The following is a 27065-nucleotide window of genomic DNA, read 5'->3' as shown; positions in this document are numbered from 1 at the left end:
GGAGAATCTTCTTGACAAAGCCAATAAAGCTAACCAACTACTAAGACACATGGCACATCACTACCACACTGGAAATATGATTTGTAACATCAAGGTCAAACAATTGGAAAACAAGCTCAAAGAAACCCTAAAAGACCAAAATGAGAAGGGTAATTAGAAATGACTTTTAAAGAATCCATGAGAGATTAACATACCTAATTTTTTAGCTCATGAACAATTTTGGAGGAATTCTAAGAATTTTTTGTTTTTCACCTATTTTTGTGCCTAATTTAGAAAATTGGCCAAGGCACTGTGCTTTTTCCTTAGGCATCCAAATGAAAAATGGTTTGTAGTTTTGGAAAGATCATGGAATTCTATCAAAACCAATTTCATTATATTTCTCAGAGAGGGCCTAAATTTTGAGAAAAAGGAGAAAAAGGGGTAAAAAATGAGCATTTCTCCCCTCTTTTTAACAGGCGCTGCACCTCTGGAGACACCAAGGGAGAATGAATTGTTGAAGGACTTCCCATCGGTCATTTTCAAAATTACAAGGTGTTCTAGAAACTAGAATTGAAAACATAGTTGACCATTCTTTAATATATTCATTTGGACCCCAGGGAGGCACCTTGATGTGGTCTCCAATTTGGCATCACGGTTCTACAAATTTTTGTGTTTTTTATTGAAATTTCACTATGTAAATTTCCTAGTTTTCAATTTGACTTGGTCAAAGTCAAGACTCTTGATCTAATTGAAGTTAGTTCAAAATTAGATGATGTAATCATGAATAAATAGACATGATAGGTTTATTTTTTATTTTTTAATAGGACTCATTAAGGAAGAAAAGTCCAAAACAAAGTCTATGAGAAGTGTTTGTATTTGACCTTCTCACTCTCACCTCTTGGTTGAGAGAATCTTCGAGACAGTTCCACCACCTAGGAATTCAACAACCGAAGGTGGGGATGTTGTTCAATTGCTTCTATACATATTATTTCTCATTCAGAAAGAGGGTTTGGACTTTTGTGGAGATGGCTTGTATGTTTATGTTCTCTTTAGCTAATACAGGAGCAATTGCAGCTATATTTCAAGAACTCTAGTTCAGTGAGTCTATGGTCTTTGTTTTATTTTTCTATCAGCTTCTAATGGATAAATAATCCCTCTTTACATGATTTATCTTATTCCTATGAATTTATTTGCAGTTATATAGACATGAATCCTGAATTTAAGCTTTGTTTTTGTGGAATTCATACTTTTGTTCCCTTTCTTATAAAGCTAATGAATTCATGCTTTCACATGCTCATTAGTTTCCTTTAAGATCAGAAATATATACTATATTTACAAACACTCCAATTTTCCCATAAAACACTGATATATAGCTCATATTTATACTTGTCTATGCACAGTTGAAGCCTAGACCTAATTACCTTCTCTAAACCATAGTCCAACAAACCTAAAAAACCTAAATTCACAAGAACTCAAAACAAACCTATATATCTAGCCTAAAACTTGTCTCTTTACATATATTCATTGACAAATCCTTTGAGAGATCCCTGTTATAGGTCTATTTGGGCACATCACTCTCAACATTCAGATCAATACTATTTGTTGGAGAGGTAAATCCCCTCTACGGATAGAGGCGATCCCTACTAGCCCAGAATGGGTCTAGCAACAATCAATCAATGCTACTGTGCAAGTTCCTAATTGCAAATAAAAGATAGGAAATGAACACCTACTTGGATTCCAACGCTATTGTTTGATGAACAGATGTCGTTCTCGCTCCTTCGCTTTGGCTGGTCACGATCTTCCACGATCCCCGTAGATATACCTGCACACACGAAGAGAAACACAAACACAAACGTGAAATATAATAAATGCAATTATACATCAGCCAGAAAGGATGTAATTCACATTAACCATTACAAAGACAAATGAGAATCGAACCATAACAGTAGTCATCTATTATTAATCAATAACAGATAAAGGTACAACCAAAGTTCTGACGTTGAGTCCTTCTCAAGAGGGTCCAGCGAGCAAGTCTCTTAAGCATTCACCCTTGGAGGTAGATTCTCCCAAGACAAAAACTCTCTCTCACACAAGCAACACTCACAACCTTCCTTAAGCTTCCTCTAGAAAATCCACACTTTTCACACCAACTACCTACTAGCAGAAACACTCTAAGCACTATGAATTCCACACTATCCAAACTATCAAAAACTAGCTGCTCATGGCAATGGTAGAGGTTTAAATAGGAGAATGAGTCTCCATGAATGGTGGGAGGATGAGCTTATCTCCAAGGAAGGTGCCTCAAATGACGAAAAAACATGCCATAGAAGGTAGGGTGACATTCACAAGGCCAACAACCAGGTCTGGAGTCATCTGGAAGGCTGGCTGTTAGAACAAACTCGCCCAAACAGGATCAGCGCGGGTGCATAACTGGACTGGAGCGCTGACGTCGCATCTTAATAATGGAGCGGGTTGTGTCAGCACGACTCAATACAATCATAGGATGCGCTGGCTCATGAAATTCGACCAGCGCGGAAAACCCATGTGCTTCCGCGCTGGCAGCGCATCAGTTGCACTATTAGCCGCCAGTCAGCGCGGTTATTTTAATAACAGTCGCACTGATGAAATAAACTTTGGCAAAGTGGGTCATTTCGCCAGTTTAGAGAGCATGAGCATGGTTATTTTGAATTCATGATACAGTAGGGAGACTCACAAGGAGACAGTGACAAATTACTGCGTAACAGATGCCCCCGAAAGCATGAAGCCCGAGAGAGTGGGAGGGGTGAAATGCTTTACAAAACTGCTGAACTGTAACACCACTAGGAAGAACCTGTACGTATGTACAACTGATATCTCGATTACATGTAGTCTAGGCATGGGCGCAGCCATTCAAAAGACATACGAAGAAGGTCTGTGGCATGGACGCAGCCACCCAGCTGAAGAGACCATGATGATAAGAAGGTATGGTCGCAGCCATCCCAAAGACTCAGGTATGGGCGCAGCCATCCATCAATGAGTCATTTAATAACAATCCACAAAATCGCAGCCTGGTTCGCAACAGACAAAAACCAGGGTCTTGTGCTCCATCTCAACCCTAACAATGTACAAGTCCAAGCATGTGAATACATGAGCTGAAGTCGAACATGCATGAACATCATCTGATTACCAGCCAATGATGACAACTGTTAACAGACGCGAGAGGTACCACCAATAATGACAATGGTCCTCAAGGTACTTATAGGTACAATCCCCGGCGTGTGAATCAATGAGCTGGTGTCGAACACCCGCAGAATCATCCGATCGGAGGCCAATGATGAAAACCTCACGTCGAACACGAAGAACCTGCCATTGAGGCATGCAGGCTCTAAGGCACCTGAAGGGAGTCTCTAGGTCATTTTCCTGGATAATGAGCTGGAGTCGACAGGAAGTAACCTTGACCGAAGGTGGGCCATAATGTTTCCCACATCATCGACACGAGACGGAGAAGGATAAAATGTTTTGTGTGAGACATCAGAGGGAGGTGGTAAGCTTGCAGAGGCCAACTTCTCTTGAACATATCGGCGGCACGACAGCGGATTTGGCAGTATCTGACATCAAATGAGCAGAGGTCATGGTGACAAAGCAATGAGCAGATGAGAGGTCAAAATAGGGTAACCCAAACCCACAGAGGCTTAGTGTAAAACAAGATGAGAAATCCCCACCCAGACATGAATGCAGACGAGTGCCATGTTCAAGAGTGACATACTGCCGACACGACCATTATTACAGTTTTATTTTCCCCACCATTTCTGGCAAGTACCCCGATTTTTTTTGGAGGACAAGCTTGACGGGGATAGCATATGCTTGGAAGGCGTCATTTCGACGATGTCCGATGTCATTAAGTTTTAACGAGCCTGACAAAGGAAGAACTTGGCGTCTTTTCCTGTTTAGAGAGTCTGAAAAGACAGCGGAAAAGAAAACTCCAGGGGGGTCCTTTTTCGTAAAGTTGTGTCTCTCGAGCCCGAAAAAGTATAAAACAACGCTCGAAAGAACCGCTTGAACAGTATGATCGAGGAGTACATTTCGTGAATAGTGACTTCGACCCGAAAAAGTAAAAAAGCAGTCGGAAGTACGTCGTTTTAGAGCCAATAACGAATGCGAAACGACAAACACCCGACAATCTTTTTAAGTTAAACGGTCGAAAAAAGAGCTTTAAAAGTGACCGTCTCTCGTTCCGTTTAATGAGTCGAGAGGGAACCCGACCATCTTTTCTTGCTTTACATCGGAAAAGAGCTTGAAGACGACGTTTTTTTGGGACCAAGTGTACATAGAACCGTTGTGACCACGTCGGTTACTAGAATCTGCACAAGAACACCACCCGCGTAAACATGTTCGACATGTTAAAAAACATAGTAAAACATGCATAAAAGCATAATATAGTGAAATTAGCACGAAATCCATGGTAAAAACATGACAAAGCCCACATTTATAAAAAACCATAGTCAATTATAATTTTTTTACCATAAATAGGGGGGTAAAAGCCATTTTTTACCATTGTTACCATTTTGAGTTGTGGAGAACGTTGTGGAGTTGCGAGGTTGATGGAGTGATTTCCATCCCGTGCGGACACCATCCATCTGGCAGCTTGTTCCAGGTAGGTTCTCCTCTCCCTGCGCTTCATTTTGAGCCTTTTTTGCAGCATTTCCACGGTGGGATTTGGCCATTTGGGCGAATTTTTTGAGCTTTGATGCGCTCTCGGTCAGCGCGGATTTCCCCATCGGGTCCGCGCTGATCGATTAATTTTACACACACCACCTCTTGGATCAGCGCGGAAAACATGTGTGCTTCCGCACTAACCCAAGGAAAAAACAAAAGGGCGCCATGATCAACGCGACTGTTTTAAAAACAGCCGCGCTGACGCCGTGAAATTTTATTTTTAAGAATTTGAACATACAAACTTCAACGGTCAGGGTTCTAATATTTTTTCATGGTCATGCAGGATGCAATGGCATTTGTTTGGCAAGAGAGAGCTCACGATAATGAAGATATAGCAGCTTATGCCAATGCGGATTGCCGAAATGCAATGCGGGCATGTGGATTCTTGAAATTTTTCCTCACTCCGCGCCTGAGAACACAACCTGATCTCCTTGAGCTCTTAATTAGAGCTTGGAACCCAGTTGACGGGAAATTCACAATCTGAGGCCGTGATATCGAGTTTGATTACATGGATATTTATTTTTTGACTGGGTTGTCATGCCGGGGCGAGATGCCCATTCTGGAGGGGCAACGGCCCAGTGGTGAGACCCTTGACCAGCTCATGGCTTGAGTGTGTCCACAGGCCATTAAAACATGGAGTGGGAAAGTGGGTATTCCAACGGTGGATGAAATCATTCTCCGCACCATACTCTTCATGGTGACACGGGCAGTGGGTTGCTTGGCCAACGACGAGGCCTCAAAGACCCATCTACTATTAGCTCTCGAGTGCTTACAGCCCACCATATTCAACTGGGCAGCAGCAGTAACAAACAGCATGAAGAGGCAACTGAGTAATTGTCGACGCGGAGAGTCGAAGCAGTTCGGTTATGGGTCGCTCTTACTTCCGCTCATGTTGGAGCGGGTGCTGGCCTTACAGCTACAGGACATGGTCGTGGATCCACCCAGAGGTCCCCGGGAGACGAGGGCCAGTCGATGGGGCCATGTCATGCCGCGCGGAGGTGGCAGCCGCCCAGTGGCATGGGGTGTTTATTTTCGAGAGTGGCTAGATCGGCAGGTCATTTTCGTAGAGGACTGGCCATATGTCGGTATAGACTTTCGCGGTGATCCCGACATGCCACTGCCTGCGGGAGAGCATTGGGACGATGGAGGTGTGACACTTGATCTCTTTTTAATTTTTTATCTTTTTAATGTTTTTTAAGTTTTTTCATGTACATGTCTTGATGAATTCTATGATGTGCAGATGTGGAACCTACGAGACCCCTTGGTCTATCCCCAGAGGCACGGAGAGAGGGACAGGGTGCTGGAGCCCTGGCCTTGGCTCCTCCAGGAGTCAACACACCGGAGATTGTGCTACAGAACCTTGAGGGTTTACTGGCAGGGGTGCCAGATTACCAGGGGATTGAGGAGGTCCCCATAGCATCTCAGATCCACACAGTGGGGGTGGAACCCAGGATGCACCGCCTTTTGAGGCGGGTGGCATGGGCAGTCGTGTGCTACAGAGAGCACAACCCACCATAGTAGACATCTAGGTTTTATTTCCACTGATGTTTTTTGAGAGACACGCGTCTCAGATGTACTGAGGACATCGGCCTTATTTCATACATATACACTTATTTTTGAGTGCCTTAGTGCGCCACACGATATATATATATACCGATTTTGGATGGATCTTTTACATATGATGATTTTTTATATGCTATGCAAATGTCTAACACAAATGTGATCTAACGTATCAGTTTCACAACATGCGATCCACATATTTTTATTTTTTATGCAAGCTTAAAAGCACACATGCAAACACAAATGCAAACTATGCTTGGAAAAGAATTTATTTACATATGCTTATTCTATGGTCTTATTATGCTTTCTATGTCTTCTTGTATGATGTGTTTTATATGCTATGCGACTGTTCGACACACATGTGATCTGATGTATCTACTGCATAACAAACGACCCATTGTGGAATGTATTTACACACACGCATATATTTTATTTTTACGAAAGCTTGAAAACACACATGACAATCACGTATGCAAACTATGCTTTGAAAATGGATTTTATTTTGATGCAAGCTTAAAGGCATATACATACATGCAAACTATGCTTGATGGGAAATTTTATTTTTATGCAAGCTTAAAAGCACATGGTACATATGCAAACTATGCTTGATGGTAAAGGAAACGGGCATGACCCCCAGCATTGTGTCTCAATTCGAGGTACATGCACCCCCAAGCTTCAGTCCATTGAAAATGGGTTGAAGGTTGCCATAATGGTTATTGCGCTCGAATTGCACGAGCTCATGTTTCATTGTTTTAACGAGGTTGACACAGGTAAAAGAACTATCCTCGGACACAAGTCGTTTCATTATTTTAACGAGGTTGATACATTAGCAAAACTATCCTCGAGACTCCCTGTTTCATTTTTTAGCGAGCTTGACACAAGATCAGGAACTATGCTCCGTAACCCTTGTTTCATTTTTTAAGGAGCTTGACACCGGAAAGGAACTATGCTCCACCAGACCCAATTTCATTTTTTAGGGAGCTTGACATAGGAAAGTGAACTATGCTCCGACCAGAATGCTTCATAATGAATAGGAAGTCGGTGCTTCCAAGAGTGTGATTCCTGGTTGAAGGACCACATCTTGGAAGTCAAGACCTAATGCCTCCAGGACACTATGCACGACGGTGTCATCACTGGATATAGGCACAGGGTAGGTGGCCACGTAGTTGATCTGCGGTGGGGCAGATACAACTGGTGGATAAAAACTAGGAGGGGGTGACAACTGGCAGGAGGAATTGGGGGACTAACAAACGACAATTAATCGATAGTCACAATTATTCCATTGTGTGGAAAGAAAACCACACGGAAAAGTGAAGAAACAAGTGCCCCCATGGCGTAAACATAGTCGCGACCAAGGAGAAGACTAAAGTCTAAAACACCTTGGGTAACCAGGACGTCTATATAGACGATTTTTCCTCCCAAAGTAATAGGGAACTTCGGGAGAACTCCTAGAGATGGACAGGCTCCTCCGTCGAAGGCCAACAGATTCTGTGTGACCGGCCCGAGCTGCGGGGAACCTAAAGCTTGCCAAGTAGTGTACGGCATAAGACTGACCGACGCACCTTCATCCATAACAGTGCCAGGTATTGCCTTATCACAGGCAAGTACTGTAATCTGGAAAGGCACATGGGATGGAAGGCGGCTGGCGATCAGGTGATTCCAATCAAAGGAAGCGACTAGACTACTTGGTGGGGGAATCGTATGATTGCCCCCATGTGCTAAAGGAAACGAAGGAGAACCTTCGGGAGCAGCTGGGTTAGGAGAGTCATTTCAAGACTCCGGAGAATCTAAAGAGATGAGAAGAACGTGGGCATGATTCTCTTTCGAAACAAAGTGAGCGAGCGGCGGACTTGAGTCGACACTGTTTCCGACCAATGGTTGGTCTGGAACAGGCTGGACACAGCCGGGTTCGGGAAGAGGGGCCTGGAAAAGAGAAGAATGTGAACCAATCTCATTGTCGGGAGGCGGATGATCTGCAACTGTAGAAAGACGTTGATATCCAACGGGAAGTTGGGGTGAGGGAGCTGGGAGACTTTCCAAGACACTAGAGGCTTTATCCATGAGTGGACAAAGGTGAAGGGGATGATTGCCTTCACAAAGTCTACAAGGGATTCGAATCTTCCCTTTTCCCTTACCATTCCCAATTAATAAGGTAGCATCGCCGTGAGCTTCAGAGGACGATGAGGGGTGGGCCGGATCGCGAGACCATATTTCTAATACCCTGGGAATGCCAGGACAATCGCGAAGAAGATGGTCCTCCTTGCATAATCGACAAGGAAACATAACCTTCCGCGGAGGAGCAGAAAGGGGCCCGACTTCAGGGGTACTTGAGGGAGTAACAGTTATACTTGTAGCCTCTCCCTTAGGAGACTTCCTCTTCTTGGTCTTCTTCTTCTTCTTCTTAGCCACCTGGTTACTCGGAACGAGGCCTTCACCAGGCGAAGTAGAAGATGAGGATGTAGAAGTCGGCGTCGAAGGAGAGAGGTCCACCTTAGGATCAACATGATGTTGTTCAGGTGGAGGGACTGATGGACTAACAGCCGACACGGTAGGGACCAAAGAGGTTGAAAACAACCAAACAGGCAACCCGACAGTTAACCCTGGAAGGGATAATGTTGCCATATAAGGAGCACCAACATTCCCGAGAGGAGGGAGATGACCAGGATTCTCGTCAGGAGGGGAACTTGGGTTGGTGAACCATGCAAACGTTGCCATGGCAAACAAAAAGAAACCTATTCAAGCTAACACAAGATTTAACCAGGTGATGTTGACGTGGCCGAATAAATTTTTAGGACACAGGAACTAAACTTGACCTTTTCATGTTTCAAGAGTCGAGAAAAGGACGAAAAGATGACTCTAGTCTCCTTCGAATGTTTAATGAGCACGAAGTGACAAGACGCACACTGGCACCTTTTCTTTTAGGGAGTCTGAAAAGGATCAAAAGTGACTGCTCTGGAGATTCTAGGAAAAGGGTTTACCAAGCAATCTGTAAAACTGCTTATACACCTTGGCAATCGTATGAGAACCAAGGACTTTCCGTACTGCAGTCAATCTTCCCGAATGCTGTGTTCGGTGCGTTACGGCTCGCAGGGCGGCAGACTCGACTTCCTATGGATCAAGGATAAAAGCCTAGTGGGGTCTCCCTATATACGCGATGGTATGGGAGCACAATCCGTGTTAGACCACTATCGAGTCGCAGAAGGAGGAATCACCCAACCGTAATGTGAAACAATAGTGACTATGTTTAAAGACGCCGAAACACGTCTGTAGCCTAGACCTCTAGATGTTTGCGTTAAGTTCCAATGCGTTTTTAGGTTTATTGAGTTTATTTTGTGGTTGATCTTGAATTAAGTTTCGGTTTCAGGCCTTATCGTGTGATCTCTCACAATTACCTAGATGCAAACTACATGCCAAATAATACCATTTCGTTCGATGAATTCTAACTATGAGAGGGTTAAGAGTTTTCAATCAAACAAAATGAACTCAATCAATCAAACAATCTAATGCAGCTAATGACAAAGAAATGAAATTTTCCTTTTGAGAACACAAATCAATGAAATGCTCTTCTTTTCATTAACTATTGAATGCAAAAGACATTAGTTTGATTTCTTTTTCTATGGCACTGTGCACTTAAAATGAATTTTGAGAGACAGCAACACCGAGTAAAGAGAAATAAAATCACTCAATAAAAAACACAACAAGCGTGAAAAGAGCCGATTGAACCCAAGCAACTATGATCCGTGTCTGGGTAGTGAGAAGTAATTGAAACAATCCGAGGACTGGTTCAATGACAATCACCTAAACAACCAAGCAAAGAAAGCAAAAAGAGGAAGGTTTCCGCAATAGCAAAAGCAAGCAGCGACGAATCTTCATGAATGAGTGATAAAACAAGGTCAATCCAGTGAAAACGGGATGATGGCACTAGGTCACAGGACACAAAACAAGATTGTTCCAACAAGACTTCGCAAGCAAGTGCTTCACAATTCAAACAATAAAAATCAAGTCATAAACCAGGTAGAAAGAGTAGGAGATAGTTAAACCAACAGGCTCAGGAGGCAAAATTGAAACAAATTCAATTCTACAGGATCAGCGCGGGTAACACTCAGCAACAATGCGCTGACTAGAAGTCACGCGTAGCAACAAAGTGCTGTCAGCGCGGAAGCACACAACTTAAGCGCGCTGGTTCGATTTCAGAACCGTCGCGACTGTTTTACGTACAAGCGCGATGACCACGGAGTCAAAGAGACAGCTATGTGCTGTCAACGCGACTGTTTTGATATAAACCATGCTAAGGCTAAAAAACAGGCGGAATCAAGCCACTAACTCCCAAACCAAGCCAGAACTGTTTAAACAATTAAGACACCTCCCTGACTGAACCAGGAAGACTAAAAGTAGAGAACTAATCCCCAATTTTTGAAAAGAGAGTAACAATCATACTCAAAACAAGAATGAACAAAAAGAGACAAAGGCCAGCTCCCCAACGAAGTCGCCAAATTGTTGGAGAGGTAAATCCCCTCTACGGATAGAGGCGATCCCTACTAGCCCAGAATGGGTCTAGCAACAATCAATCAATGCTATTGTGCAAGTTCCTAATTGCAAATAAAAGATAGGCAATGAACACCTACTTGGATTCCAACGCTATTGTTTGATGAACAGATGTCGTTCTCGCTCCTTCGCTTTGGCTGGTCACGATCTTCCACGATCCCCGTAGATAGATACTTGCACACACGAAGAGAAACACAAACACAAACGTGAAATATAATAAATGCAATTATGCATCTGTCAGAAAGGATGTAATTCACATTAACCATTACAAAGACAAATGAGAATGGAACCATAACAGTAGTCATCTATTATTAATCAATAACAGAGAAAGGTACAACCAAAGTTCTGACGTTGGGTCCTTCTCAAGAGGGTCCAGCCAGCAAGTCTCTTAAGCATTCACCCTTGGAGGTAGGTTCCCCCAAGACAAAAACTCTCTCTCACACAAGCAACACTCACAACCTTCCTTAAGCTTCCTCTAGCAAATCCACACTTGTCACACCAACTACCTACTAATAGCAGCACTCTAAGCACTATGAATTCCACACTATCCAAACTATCAAAAACTAGCTGCTCATGGCAATGGTAGAGGTTTAAATAGGAGAAGGAGTCTCCATGAATGGTGGGAGGATGAGCTTATCTCCAAGGAAGGTGGCTCAAATGACGAACAGACATGCCATAGAAGGTAGGGCGACATTCACAAGGCCAACAACCAGGTCTGGAGTCATCTGGAAGGCTGGCTGTTAGAACAAACTCGCCCAAACAGGATCAGCGTGGGTGCATAACTGGACTAGAGCGCTGACGTCGCATCTTAATAACGGAGCAGGCTGTGTCAGCGCGACTCAATACAAGCATAGGATGCGCTGGCTCATGAAATTCGACGAGCACAGAAAACCCGTGTGCTTCCGCGCTGGCAGCGCATCAGTTGCACTATCAGCCGCCAGTCAGCACGGTTATTTTAATAACAGTCACGCTGATGAAATAAACTTTGGCAAAGTGGGTCATTTGGCCAGTTTAGAGAGCATGAGCATGGTTATTTTCAATTCATGATACAGTAGGGAGACTGACAAGGAGACAGTGACAAATTACTGCGTAACACTATTAGATTTCATCAAGCCCTAATTCAGTTTCTACATGCCCTAGACAAGTCATCACATTGAATGCCATCATTCCTAAGAGTTTCCTAGCCTGAAGACATCATGAAATGACTCCTTGAGGGACTATTTTAGCCTTGGTCAAGGGTAAATCTGTAGTAGAGAACTTAGGCCAATTCAAGCCTACTCTGTAGAGCACCTAGGCCCACTTTGACCTATGCTAGGTGATATTGAGTGAAATATTCATAGGGTTCTAAAAATATTCCTACATTTTAAACCATTCTAGAATATTCCCACTTGTTATCCTCTCCTATGAGCTCTAAATTAGATAGGTAATGAATCAAATAACCTCCTATCCTCTCATCCCTTCCTCCATGGAAACTAACTCCCAAATTGGAAAGCCACTCAATGCCCAGTTTATGACAAAACCACCTCCATTTCCTTATAAATTGAGCACTGGTCATAGTGATCAGGGGCTGGACTTTGAAGAATTGTAAGGAGATATTGTTGGTTTGAGGTTTGAGATCATAATCAAGTATTGTTATGTTTCCGGAGTGTTATGCCTTTGGTGTGATGAAGGACGAAACTCAAGCTGGATGAGTGACATGGGATTGGACTTCTTTGTTTGTAACTCTTCCTTCTACTTAATAAAGTTGTTTACACCTTTTCCCATATTCTTGTCTTTATGTGTGATGATTATATGTGTAAATTCTTTCAATTCCATTTTATTATAGTAGATAGATCTCTTGCTTTGGTTGCTTTTTTTCCTCTGTTTATGATTGCAAGTACTGATTGAGATGATTCAGTTCAAGAAGGAGTGATGGGAGCTATTCAAATTAGATAAAGGGAAGCGAAAGATAACAAGTAGGTCCCTTGTATTATTTATCTTCTATAGGAAAAGGTTAAACTCTTTAATTTTTTTGTTCTAATTGTAGCTACCCACTTAGGGAAGTTGTGTTTATCCGTAAATGAAAAATTCCACATAACAAATTGGCGACTCTGCTACAGAACGATCATCGTTTTAGGTTTTTTATCCTCATCATAGTACACCATATTAGACTTTACCTTCCTTTATTGATCTTATTTCAGTATTTTTGAAGTGTTTTTGGTCAAAAATTTGAGATTATATGTCTTTTGATTGGCCTCTCTCACACCAGTGCAGGCTTGGTTAGGCGACAATGCTCTGCAGAGCACCCTTGGCATAGAGACAATGCTCTGTAGCATAGTTACTCCCACTCTGACCTCTGTTGATCTTACTTAAGCTTAAAACCCATATTTGGCTTGGATTTTTCCAATTTTTCTTATGAAGTTGTTTGTTTAAAGATCAATGTTTCTATGGTTCTGAAATCAACTTGTATCTCTTCTCCTAGCCCTACTTTCACCTTCATTGTTTAGTGTTTCTTAATATTTTTCTTTATCATTATCAATTCATCGTCAAAGTTAGTTTATATCAATTAGTATTTTCTAAAAAAGAAGTGTCATAAAGTCTTCATTTCTTTGAAAAGGAAATTATCTTAAAGTCTTCATCTCTTGTGAAAAGTATCGATTGATTGTTTGTGCATCTAGTTCCTTTTTTTTCATCTAAACACTAAAGGGACTGAAAAGAAAAACTTGCATTTTGCATATTTTATTTTGTGAGTGCTTGATAGGAATAGTTAGGTAAATGGCATTAGGTGTGCTCTTTGCTCTTTTTCAAAGATCTGATTGCTCTATCCCTTACTAGCTACGTTTACATTGTTAATTGAATGAAAGAGTGTTTCTCATGTTAGTTTCATTCTAGGAATTTCAAACATACATCATGTGGTGAACCTTGAAAGGAAAATTATTAATAAGATCAACTTAAAAGTTATCTCAATTAACCTAATGGAGCATTGTAACTTAACGCATAACATTTAAAGGTCTAGGCTAGAGACGTACTTTGGCATCGTTAAACATAGCAGTTGTCACTAACTTTTCCACGATACATTCCGAGTGCGATTCCTCATTCCACCTACATAAGTATATCGTAACTAGTTCATGTACCTTTGGGTATATAGGGTGGTGTTACAGTACGTAAAGTATAAAGGAATGCTCTCATTGTGCAGTTTCACATTAGATAGCGCTAACACAGACTGGGCCTCCACATACTTTCGAGTATATATGGGAGGAATATATTAGGTTGTTCTCCATCCTTAGGTAACCGTGTCATACACCTTGTACACTATGATACACCGAACACATCATTCAGAGAGATTGCCTGCATGTATGTTAAGTCCTTGGTTTACTGAGGCAATATATTGCAGTACACAGTTGCTTGGTAATCATTCTGCCTAGATTATATCTTTTTTTTTTGTTATGTTATTTTGATTAAAATAAAATTAATTGACTCTGCATAACATCCTCCATGCTCACTCCTTAGTTGATCTTAGGTTGAGACATATGGAAACATCTCCAAAGTCCACCGATCAAGGAATTCCTTTTGATGGGAATCCTAGTACTTTTCCTCCTTTCGAAAATATTGATGCTCCATATATCACTACATTATCCCTTCTGAGATTTATGATTAGCTTTCCAATATCGTTGCTTTCAACCTCCTTGGTTCAAAATGTCATGATTTCTCCACAATCGAGTATTCCTACAACTAGACAAAATCAACCTCCAATTAATCCTAAAGTTGACCCTTTTCCTTCTTCGTATATTTCTTCTTCCTCTCCTTCTTCCTCTTCCTCTGGTTAAACTATTGGAACTAGTAACTAGGTGGCTAAGAAGAAGAAGAAGAAAGGGAAGAATAAGAAGAAGAAGAAAATTCAGTAAGGGGGCAACCAAGCAACCATTACTTCGAATGCAACTTCTGATGAGAAACCATCCAATAAGCCTCACAAACTTCAATATCCATGCAAACTTTGTACAAGAGACCATCCTTTTCGAAATTGTTTTGGTAATGCTCAGATCTTAGAAGAATGGTCTTCTAGTTCACATCATCATATGTCATCAACTTCTAGAGCTCATGTTGGTGACACACCATCAACTAGTGGTAGTAAATTTTATAGAAAGAAGGGTAAAGTTAAGTTTCCCTGTATGTTATGTTAAGGGAATCATCCCATTCACCTTTGTCCCTATCTAGATAAAGAAAAAAAAGTGTTGGATAACCATCCTTCTTCAACATGGTGACTTCCATCTGATTACAGGAGACTCTCCCTTAATCCTTCACTAGCTAATAAAGTGACTGACCCAAATCAACCATCGATCAAACCCACTCTCTCTGAAAGTGAATCCCATGAGTCTATACCTAATAAATTATATGTCGAGGAAACAATTGACCTAATTTCACCTTCATTTGATCGTAGCTTTCCCATAGGGAATGAGTATGATACCACTCAGGTTATTTTCATTTCTTCAGATTCCAATGAGCTTGGAGGCAACCCTCCTGTTCCATCAAGACAGGAGGAAAATCCTGTTGTTCTTGTAACTCAAGGGGGAATTTCTTCCATTCTTATGGTACCCCCTCCAAGTAGTCCGGTCACTTCCTTTGATTGGAATAAACTGGTAGGATGTCATCTTCCTTATTATGTTCCTTTAGAGATCATTACAGGTTTGTAATATGGTTGTACCTAGAACTATTATAGATGAAGGTGCATCAGTGAATATCGTTTCCTCCACTACTTGGCAAGCATTCGGTTCATCGCCACTTGTACCTATTACCTAAGATCTGTTGGCTTTTAACAAAGGAACCAGTCAACCATTACGGATCCTTCCTTAGTTTCCTATTACTTTGGGAGGAAAAATTGTTTATCTCAATATGATGGTAGTCCCAGGACCTTTAGATTACAGTTTACTTCTTGGGCGTGACTATGTTTATGACATGGGAGCTATTGTTTCAGCACTCTTTCGAGTGATGTGTTTCCCTCATGAAGGCATCATTGTCACCATTGACCAGCTTTCATTTCCTAGTCAGAATATGGCTTTGTTCAACCATCTTCCCTAAATGGTCCTTTTGTTCCAATGGTATTTATTGCACTAAAAATTATCACCTTGACATTTTGCAATCTGTGTGAGTCCATTACCACTCATACTTACCTCCTTTGCAATTCTAAAGCCTCGGTTCTTCATATCAAGCCTTGAAAGTAAGAGAAAGCCCTCAAAGTCTCTAAAACTATGGTTCCACACTTTCTCTTAGTCTTACGTGTGGTCCTGCACCTAATGGTCATGTCCCCTGCGCAACTGACCACTTTGTCTCTGTGTTATCAGTGCATACCCCTGTAAAAGTTAAAAGGCACGATTATATTCTAAAAAACTAACTTTCAGTCATTTCTAGAAGCTTCTGGAAAGAATCTTGAGGTGGCAAGTTCACTCTCTTGAGGTTCATGCATCCCATACCTTAAGGAGCTAACCCCTTGATGTGAGGAGCTTATCCATTTGAAGAAGGACTCTATCCCTTCAAAAGTGGACTTGTAACCTCCTGCCTCTGCACTATAAAATGAAGCATTGGGTTGGTTACTGAGGAGACTGAAAGCTGAATATTTTTGAAGTGAAATGCTGATGGAACTTAGTCTTCTTAGTTGAGATTTTATGAGGAGAGATTACATACCTATAAGATCTCATTTGGAAGAGTGCAAGGCTTGTCAAAGCAAAGGAAATTCCTGTTTCGGACCCCAGGAAGAGCTTGCTCAACATCAAGGTTGAAAAGGTTATAAGGTTCTTCTACTTCAAAGTTAATACAAATAAGTTTGTTTTTATCAATAAGCTATTCATTTATGGCTTATCTTATGGATTCCTTGATCACCATAATAGACATGATTTGCTATATTCACTATCTAGGTGCTATTTGATGTTTTCTTGTTTGTGTTTGTAGGTATTTAAAGATAACTCTTTCGGACGATCGAGGGATGACTACAACGAACAAGTGTTGGATCTAACGTAGGATCGTAACACCTCTATAGTTTTTATTTGTTTATTTGTCTAGAAAGATAGATTTATTTGTCTATTTGTTGCTAGATTATCTTGTGATACTAGGGAGATCGGTCTTGTCTACAAGAATGATTTATCCGGCCAACAAATTGGTGACTCCAATGGGGAATGAATTTGGATTTTGGTTTTGTTTTGACTTGAGAAACTTGTTTCTATTTCTGGTTTTTGATTGATTTATGCTGGCTTGGGTAGTTTTTAGAATCTGGATTATTTTTTGTTTCTTTGAAGTTTTTAGGGGACCACACTTTCTCTTTACAGACAGTGCGAGTATCTCCACACTTTTCCTTTAGTACACAGAGTGGTACTGCACGTGGTTCTACTGGAAGCCTGAGGACCCTGTAATTTTTTTTGAAAAACCTAAAAATATTTTCTTCCAGTTAAGTTTAGGTTTCATTTAAGGTCTTTAGTGTCTACCCAGATCTGCATTTTTCCTATCAAAAATCTCTTGTGAGTGAGTTCCGATGGTAATTTTGTTTTCAATGATTTTCTAGAAGTTTTGCATGCCTGGAGTGATTTTCACCTTATCTCTATAGTGACACAAAGATCAGAAGCTTGAGAAACCTTAGATCGCCTTGGTGTCCTTTTGTCTTGTTTATGAGTCTAACTTCGTTGTAAAATTTTTCCTTTGTGAGAAATAGATTTAGTTTTCTCCTTGCAAATCTTTGAATAGACTTTGTTATAAGTTTTGAATTTCATTTTTACAAAAGAAAACATATTTGGATATTTTTTGGTTGATTTGTTATTCTGAACAAATGAGTCCTTAGTTGACTGAAAAACTAAGTAAAAGGTCCTAAAAACGAATTGAAGCTTTTATTTAATTAGATTTTTAAAAGTTTTTAGATCTAAAAATTAATTTTGTAGTTTTGAGTGTTTTTCTAAAACTTGTAGATCTATTTTGAAAGGAATTTTTTTTTCATGTAGTTCCAAGTTTTGAAAAGGAAAGGGATTTATTGTGAGCATTAACTAGTAGTCTCATTTTGAGTTATTATTGAAAAATAAAAAAGGATTTTCTTTTATTTTCATGTTGAAAGAAAGAATTGTTTCTTAAAGAATTGCATTCTTGAACTCTTTCTTTTAGCTAGAATTTCATTGGAAGAAAAACGAATTGCTTATCCTCTTAGCTGCATTTTTTAGTGTCTTTGGAGTCAAGTCTTCACACGATCAAAGTTTCATTTCCATACCTATTAACTTAAAGAGAAACCCATGAAAGCAACACTTAATTAAAATTGACATAATAATCTTTTTCATTTCTAGAGCTCTTATCACCAATATAGCTTAGGCTAGTATATTGGAGTAGGGAGTAATTAACTCTCCAAGATAGCTAAAACAAACAAGTAGATACATCTTGTGGCAGGAAATAAATCCAATTGTAATTGGTACATTCTGGGAAGCTTCTCTTAAAGGAGTCAATCACGAGGTCATGTCTGAACCTTTAAGACAATCAAGTCTGTTTCATTGGGAAAGATAGAAGATTTGTGCGTATTAAAAATGGTAAAGCTTGGATTAACCATTGTCAAGGAGCCTACGGTCACTTATTGGTAAACCTCAGATTGATCATGTCGAGGAGCCTTGAAGGGGATTGAGCGTTTTTACCCCGCCATTGCGTGTAGATCGGATCGTAGACTGTTCCCCCAGTTGTATTTGTTATTGTTGGTAACCTTAGTGTCCATAAACATAAGATTATTTCCTAAGGTGACGGTGAAGGATGGGTCTCACTGTACATGGAACAGACGTCAACTAGACTCACTTGGACTCTTTGGGGGGTTCTCTTTACTCGAGATGGTTTTGTGAAGAAACTTGTGCCAGACTGCTTCGTTAAGCAGGTTGTCGAGTTAACTGTTCCAACTGCCTTTTCTGTATTAAAATTATATGACGTTGGATTTCATCACCAACTAGTGTTTTTAGTATGGAAAGTTACTGTTTGTGTGTGGTTTGAGCTCTTAGATTTTTTAGCCATGTGATTTAGTTATTTGTTTCTTTAGAGACTTTAGGTACTTTTACTGAAATTTTCTTTGTTTGTGTGTGATTATTTTCATCTTACACCCAGAGGTTATTGTCCTTGGTCGATCATGTCAAGACAATCATCTATGTTTTCCCAATCATAGGAAACATTTTTATATGGCGGTCCTACTATTCCTTTGGGGTACTAGTCACTTTTTGGTACTTTTTCAGGAGAAACTCCTCGACTGACTGAACGTCAATTATCACCTGGTAATGATGGAACTAAAGTGTTGAACGTAGAAAAATCCTTATGATGTCTGGTAGTATTCCAAATCCTCAAAATCAATGTAGATAGTTACTGCCTGGGGGGCAGGGTAGTTAGTTACCACCTGGGGGGCAAGGTAGTCAATTACCGCTTGGGGGCAAGGTAGTGAGTTACTGCTTGGGGGGAAGTAGTTAGTTACCTCCTGGGGAGCAAGGTAGTCAGTTACCACCTAGGGAGCAACCCAAAGGTAGTCGGTTTCTGCCTAGAGGGCTACCTTAAGGTTTTCAACCTTCAGGACAGTACATACCCCAAGGTTAACCCTACACTCAGTATACTCCTTAGGAGGCTTATCAACCCCAGATTTAGTACGTTCCTCAGGGTTATCACCCTCAAGGTAAATAACCAACTCAAGGTTTCCAACCGCCTTCTGGTCAATCATTTTTACAAGGGGCTGGAAATGTACTACCTAATTATCAGCCCTACGTTCAACCAGGTTATGGTCCTCCATATGCACAACCTTTTATGAGTCCCAGAATGAACATGGCTTGGGATCCGTCTCAAAATGAATAAACTTTGCAGCCTAATGTGCAGTTACCTTATCAAGCTGGACAACCTTTGGTTTCTGGTCCAACCCAGCAACCTGTCTAGCCTACCATTCAAATCCCTGCATCTGGTGCAGTTCAGCAGCCTGGGCCTAGCTCAACTCAGACTCCCCCTCAAACTACTGCTACAACTTTTGTTCAACCTACCACACCTCTTTCTGGAGTATCTGTAGCTCTGGTTTCTACTATCCCTACACCAGTACAAACTCCTCAAGTCTCTGTGCCACAATTAGGACCTATAGTTCAGTCTTCGGTCCAGATGCTTGCAGGACAAGATGGTCCAAGTACGATTGCCACAATTCAACCACAGCTCACTTATCAACCGTACCAGGGACAATATCTGTTATGTCCTACTGTACAAAACCCATTTTATCATAATCAACCGTATCCTAGCTATACTTATCAACAGCCTCCACAACCTCAGTTTGGTCAGGTTAATCCTAGTTTTCCAGGAGCTTATAACATTCCTAATGCAAATCTGATTCCAGGTTATCCTCGACATCCTCCTCCTAGAGCTGGTCTTGTTACTCAAGGTTTTAGTCACCCTATCCATCAGTTACCATTTATTGCAACTTTGGATTTACCTGATTTGTCACACCTTACGAACGATCCGATTTACTATCTTCCATATTGGCTAGAAATGCCTAATAAGTTGCCCAGTGATATCCTGAAATTTGAGGGTAAGTCAGAGGAGGATCCGTCAAATCACGTCATGACTTATCAGCTTTGGTGTGCATCTAATTCAATCATTGATGATTCAATTCGATTACTTCTTTTTCAAAGAACACTAATTGGTCTTGCTGCCAAATGGTACATTGAGTTACAACGAGGCTCTTTCTATAATTTCAGTCAGTTAGCCACTTCTTTCCTAACTCATTTTCAATTTCCTGTCAAATACGACAATGGCATGGAATTGTTAACTTCACTAAAACAATCCACGTCCACATATATTTCGGATCATATTCATGAATGGCAACATAGAAGGTGTTTAGTGAAAGTTTTCATTCTAGATCAAATTTTAGTGGAATGGTTCGTTAAATCATTGTTAGCTAAAATCACTGAAGATGTAGCTAAGTAGGAGTTGTCACTGAAGAGAAAGTCATTTCTCAGGCTGAGTACCTTGACCTCGTTTATACGCATTCATGTACTTTACATGAAAAAATCCTTGATCTTCCAAAAACTACAGCTCCTTTAGGGTATGATTGGTTCAGTTAGTATTAAAAGCAAGAAGAAATCCTCAATGAATTCTTCTCCTACAATAACTTTACCTAATTCCCTGAAAGGAGATTCTTTTGCTGAATTTTCTGCTGATGTCCATGTCGTGGAATCATCTATGACCAAATCTGGTAGTAAGGAGAAGGGGAAGAACAAAAACAATCAAAATTCAAAAGATAAAATGAATAAAAATGAATCTACTGATGAAAAATGAAAACCTCGCTATCGTTGTTTCATTTGCGACAAGGATCATTTTACTAAAGAATGCCCACATCGAGCAGAGTTTTCTAAATTCGTTAAAGATTCTCAAATTCCCGCTGTCTTAAAGGATCCTTTTACTACTCAAGATAGTAAGGTGGTTGCCTTTTCCTTGATACCTTAGAAGAACCCATTATGATGATGTCTCATGTCAGGATTGCGACGCGATCAAAATATTATGGTAGTAAAAATCCTGTTGATGGTAAGGAAGTAGAATCTTCTACTTCAAATACATCAACAACACCTCCTCTTGGTTCCACTCCATTACAGATCAAGGAACCCAACTCTGACTTAGTAATCAAACTACCTGCTAAACGTATATTTTGGAAATCAACATTCAATCCACATGCGAGAGCTACTCAGAATTATAACATTGTTGAAGACTTAGCCATTTCCCCTTCAACAATGTCATCTTTGGAAGTGATGCAATCATGCCCAGCACAACATAAATTACTATTATTTGCAATAGGAGCTATCAATATACAGGATTCAAACCTAATAATCTTTGATTTATACAATAGTACACCCCGCCTTCCTCATCAAATGGCTTTCCAGATTCCAGTGTTAGTCAAAAACAGGCCTTGCTTTTGAACTTTGATTGATGAAGGGGCTTCTACTTGTATTATGTCAGTCCAGTGTTGGAGATCATTTGGTTCTCCCACACTCAATCAGTCTTCAATAATTCTAAAGGCTTTTGATGGCCGAGGGTTCCATCCTTTTGGTATTTTGCAAGATTTACCTATAGGGGTCAAAGGCAAAACCGTAAATCTAGATGTGGAAGTGATTGATGCCCATCTAATTTACAACCTTCTCTTGGGTCACAGTTGGTCTTATGCTATGACTACTATTTTTTCATCAGTATTTTGGCTTATAAATTTTCCTCATAATGGAAATATCATTACAATAGACCAACTCACTTGTTTCTCATCCGACCCAGCCTCTAGAGATAGTGTTTAGCACGTCGGTAAAACGACTATCCCTTATAAGGATGTTGGTGTAGGTTTGATTAAAGATTCTAGTTTACTGGGAACTTTTTCCTTCCCTCCTCCTAACGTATCACCTTCCATTGCAACTATTCATATGATTTCATCGAGCATTATTGCTTTTGATGAACCTTGGATCATACCTTCCGATTATGAGGTGGATTCATTTGATGGCGCGATGACTTTCAGTCCCTTTGAAATTACATATCAGGCTTTAGAGTCATTTTTTGATTCCTGGCCCATCTCGAGGATAGTTTTTTCTCATGTCAACCTCGCTAAAAAATTGAAACTGGATGTCTCGAGGATAGTTTGTTCCTGTGTAAACCTTGTTAAAAAATGAAACCAGGTGTATCGAGGATAGTTTTTTCCTGTGTCAACCTCGTTAAAAAAATGAAATCAGATGTCTCGAGGATAGGTTGTTCCCGTGTCAACCTCATTAAAAAATGAAACTGGACGTGTTGAGGATATTTTGTTCCCGTGTCAACCTCATTAAAAAATGAAACAAGGAGTCTTGAGCATAGTTCCTTGTCTTGTGTCAAGCTCGTTAAAAAATGAAACAAGGATCATGGAGTATAGTTCCTTGTCTTATGTCAAGATAGTTTAAAAAATGAATCAAGGGTTATGAGGATAGTTCTTTTACTGTGTCAACCTCATTAAAAAATGAAACAACTCCCTCGAAAGTGAACCTTCATTCCATCCGCCTTGTTGAATGCAATGAAGCTTGGGGGGCATGTACCTTGATTTGTGTCATTATGTTCGGGACATGCGAACTTATAACAAGCATATTTTTTTGTTTCAAGCTTGTGTAAACATGAAACCGAATCTGGGCAGAGTTCTCTATGGTTCAATCTTGTGTAAAAATGAACCCATACATGATTTACATCTTGTGATTGCCATTTTTATCCACTAAATTCTGCTAGATGAGCCTTGGTTGTTTTCATTCCATTGCCACCATCTCTTTGGCTAATCATATGCTTTCACTTGCTTGTTTTTCCTTTCCTGAGGGACTATAGTGATGAGTGGTTTTGTTAGCCAGCCTCTTAACCCTTACACGTTTTGAGCAGTGCCATCATTACCAGAGCCAATTTCTACCCTTTATAGCATTCGTTCCTCTAGGACGAGTCTTCTTTAAGTTCTTTTCTGACTCGTAAAATATCAAAAGATTGCCAAGTTTTTCCCTTTTTGACTCATTAAACAAATTAAAAAGGTGGTCCACTTTTAGTTCTTTTCTGACCGTATAAACATGAAAATATCACTGGACTTTTGTTGTTTTAGGTTCGATACTTGTTACGAAATGACGTGTCTTCGATCACTTTTATACTTTTTCGGATCAAGGCCACTACTTATGAAAGGTACTCCTTGATTGTAATAGTCAAGCGGTTCTTTCGAGTATTATTTTATACTTTTTTGTGCTCGAGGGACACAAATTTACGAAAAAGGACCCCCCTCGAGTTTTCTTTTCCATGTCTTTTTCAAACTCTCTAAATATGAAAAAGAATTTGAGTTTTACCTATATCAGACTTGTTAAACCTTGACGACATTGGACTCGTCACCATGACGAGACTAGAGTCCTCTTTAAACCCTTTCGGACTCGTTAAATATGAAAATATTGTTTAGCACTTATCCTTTCTAGCTCGTTAAAGTATTGGAAATTTCATCCCTCCTGTATTATTTTATCCTTTTTTAGACTTGAGGGATTATTTTACGAAAAAGTACCCCCATGGAGTTTTCTTAAGTTTTTCTTCTGAATCCCTAAAATTGGAAAACACCGAATTTTTCCTATACTGGACTACTTAAAATTTAACAGTAAAGGACCTGTTTAATTTTAAACAGGAACGAACCACTCCTTCTTAGGGTTCGAATTTTAAACTAAGTTGGACTCATCCAAAGGATGAGCTTATAAACAAGCAAATGTTATCCTCCTCAAGCTTGTCAAAAGTAAAGAGGTACTTGCCAGAAATGGTGGGGGAAAAGAGAGAAAAATGAACCTATTTGTTACACTTTGTTTTGTAAAAAGTCGTTAACCACTCTCGAACATGACACTTTTGTTCACCTGGGTTGGGAAATCCTTTGCCTAACAGTTAATCAAACTATATTGAAAGTCTTCCGCTGATTTTTGGGTATTAGCTTTGGCTCAATTGTCACCAAACTATCTGCAGTGTCATTATGTGTTCAAGAGGTCATTTCAAATAAACCATTCATTTGCAAAATATTTGTCATCCATTTTGACCATCCCTGAGTCAGTCCTTGCTACTATATTTCTTCAAAACTTGATCTATGATTTCATGTTGTTGGCTTTCCTACAACGGATCACTTTCTATCGACTTCAGCTCATTATCTAGAAAGTTGATCTAGAAATCATCAGTACCTTGAAAGTTGCATGCCCAAATGGCAGTTTTCTCGCCTTTGACGATAGGTTGCATCATTGACCTTTGATCGAATGATTCCGTGACATGTTCGACTTCAACTCATTTATTCACATTTCATGGATTGTACTGGGCACTTTGAGAGCCATTGACGTTACTGGTGGTTTCTCTTACACTTGTTAAAAGTTCACATCATTAACTGGCAATCAAGTGGTTTCTACCATGTTTGACTTCGACAAATTCATTCACATGGATAGAATCATACTATTTCGAGCAGTGGAAATCAAGACCCTAGATCTTGTTTCTACCATCCTAGGCTGAAGGAATTTTTTTATTCATTATGCAGTGGACTATTCATAAACAGATGGCTACATCCATACTGTCTTTGCACATGTCTATACTCTTGATGTACTACAAAATAATTCCTGTATCAGAACAAGTGTAGTAAGTTTTCTATTCAGTTTTGATCTGAGTATGGGAATGCCTACCTCAGTGATGATATGTTTATATATATATTTTGCATTGAATGTTTTTACAAGTTTCTACTGGGGTGTCCATAGGATGATCCTTTAAACGATAACATACTTAACTCTTCATACATGAACGACTTCATCTTCATCTATCATAGACTTCGCACTTTAGGGGGCAATCTGTTGCACTAAAATTTTTCACCTCGACATTCTGCAATATGTGTGAGTCCATTACCACTCATACTTCCCTCTGTAATTCTAAAGCCTCAGTTCTTCATATCAAGCCTTGAAAGTAAGAGAAAGCCCTAAAAGTCTCTAAAACTCTAGTTATGCACTTTCTCTTAGTATTAACTACGATCCTGCACCTAATGGTCATGTCCCTTATGCACCTGACCACTCTGTCTCTGTGTTATGGGTGCGGACTCCTGTAAAAGTTAAAAGGCACGAGTATATTCTAAAAAACTCACTTTTAGTCATTTCTAGAAGCTTTTAGAAACAATCTTGAGGTGGCAAGTTCACTCTCTTGAGGTTGATGCATCCCATACCTTAACGAGCTAACCCCTTGACGTGAGGAGCTTATCCCTTTGAATAAGGACTCTATCCCTTCATAGGTGGACCTGTAACCTCCTCCCTCTGCACTATAAAATGAAGCATTGGGTTGGTTACTGAGGAGACTGAAAGCTGAATATTTTTTAGGTGAAATGCTGCTGGAACTTAGTCTTCTTAATTGAGGTTTTATGAGGAGAGATTACATACCTGTAAGATCTCATTTGGAAGAGTGCAAGGCTTGTCAAAGTAAAGGAAATCCCTGTTTCGGACCCGAGGAAGTGCTTTTTCAACATCAAGGCTAAAAAGGTTGTAAGGTTCTTCTACTTCAAAGTTAATACAAATAAGTTTGTTTTTCTCAATAAGCTGTTCATTTATGGTCTATTTTATGGATTCCTTGATCACCATAATAGACATGATTTACTATATTTGCTATGCAGGTTCTATTTGATGTTTGCTTGTTCGTATTTGTCGGTATTTAAAGAAAACTCTTTCGGACGATCGAGGGATGACTACAACGAACAAGCATTGGATCTAAGGTAAGATCGTAACACCTCTATGTGGAGCACTGGAAAGGTATGTTTTTGACGAACAATTTAGTGACTTTTCAGTAACAATTGTAACCCTTTCTGCATAATGAGCTTAAAGAAATAAAGAATTTTAATAGAATGTGTGAGAATTAGCATGGAAAACTTAATCACTGATAATTGCTATTTTTTCATGTAGGAAAGGGTGGAAACAAAGGATTGCCATTCGAAAGGAAAAGACAAAGAAGCAATAACTGTTGTCCCTTTAGGGGGGAACCGGATGCGAACAAGATCAAACAGATTGAAGCAAGACGACCCTGGAAAGAAAGAAGGATTATCGACTCAGCGGAGTAGGGGAAGAAAAGTAAAGGATTAACGGCTTGGTGAATCCCTCAGGATGTTTGATCCTGAGGGATCATTGTTTTGTTTATTTTTGTTACCTAGATACCTCTGCCGTTACTCTTATAAAAAGGGACAGCAGTGTTAAGCAAGAGGACTTTTTGTTCATATATGTAACTGTGAATTCCAGATTCAACTTTGATCATCGACTCTCACTAAGACTTGTTTTGTTGTACATTTGTTGATGTTTTAATACAAAAGACTTGGTGTTTATTTCATCTCTGCGTCTGGAGTAACCTAAGGCAGTGTGTCGTTGGAAGCTAAGGGCCCGGCTCCGAAGGACACTTGCTTTTGTATCATTATAATTTGGTTTGTGTGATTTGTTTATCTTTACAGTTCGGTAATCTGATATGTTTTTCATATGCTATTCCATGCTCTGTTACAATTAATTCATTAATGGTCTCTTTCGAGAAGATTTATGTCATGACTCTGTATTGCGTGAGTGAATCTCTTTAGAGTTGATTGCATGTTTGTAGTCTAAGCCAACTGTTTCTGTTACAGAGCCTTCATATTGAATATTGTTGTGTTGGATCCATTTGAAATCTCAGTTATTGGAATCCGGAAGTAATATTATTCTATTTGGAAACATAGTCATATTCTCTTTAATCATCAGATTGCTATAATAAGTGTGTTGTGTATACACGTTTTATGATTTCTGTCCCATAATTCATTTGTG

This window comes from Pinus tabuliformis, chromosome 9 (genome assembly GCF_031772625.1).
Source record: "Pinus tabuliformis cultivar Carrire ecotype Pingquan chromosome 9, CPIR1, whole genome shotgun sequence".
NCBI lineage: Eukaryota > Viridiplantae > Streptophyta > Pinopsida > Pinales > Pinaceae > Pinus > Pinus tabuliformis.
This window is presented reverse-complemented; position numbering follows the sequence as displayed.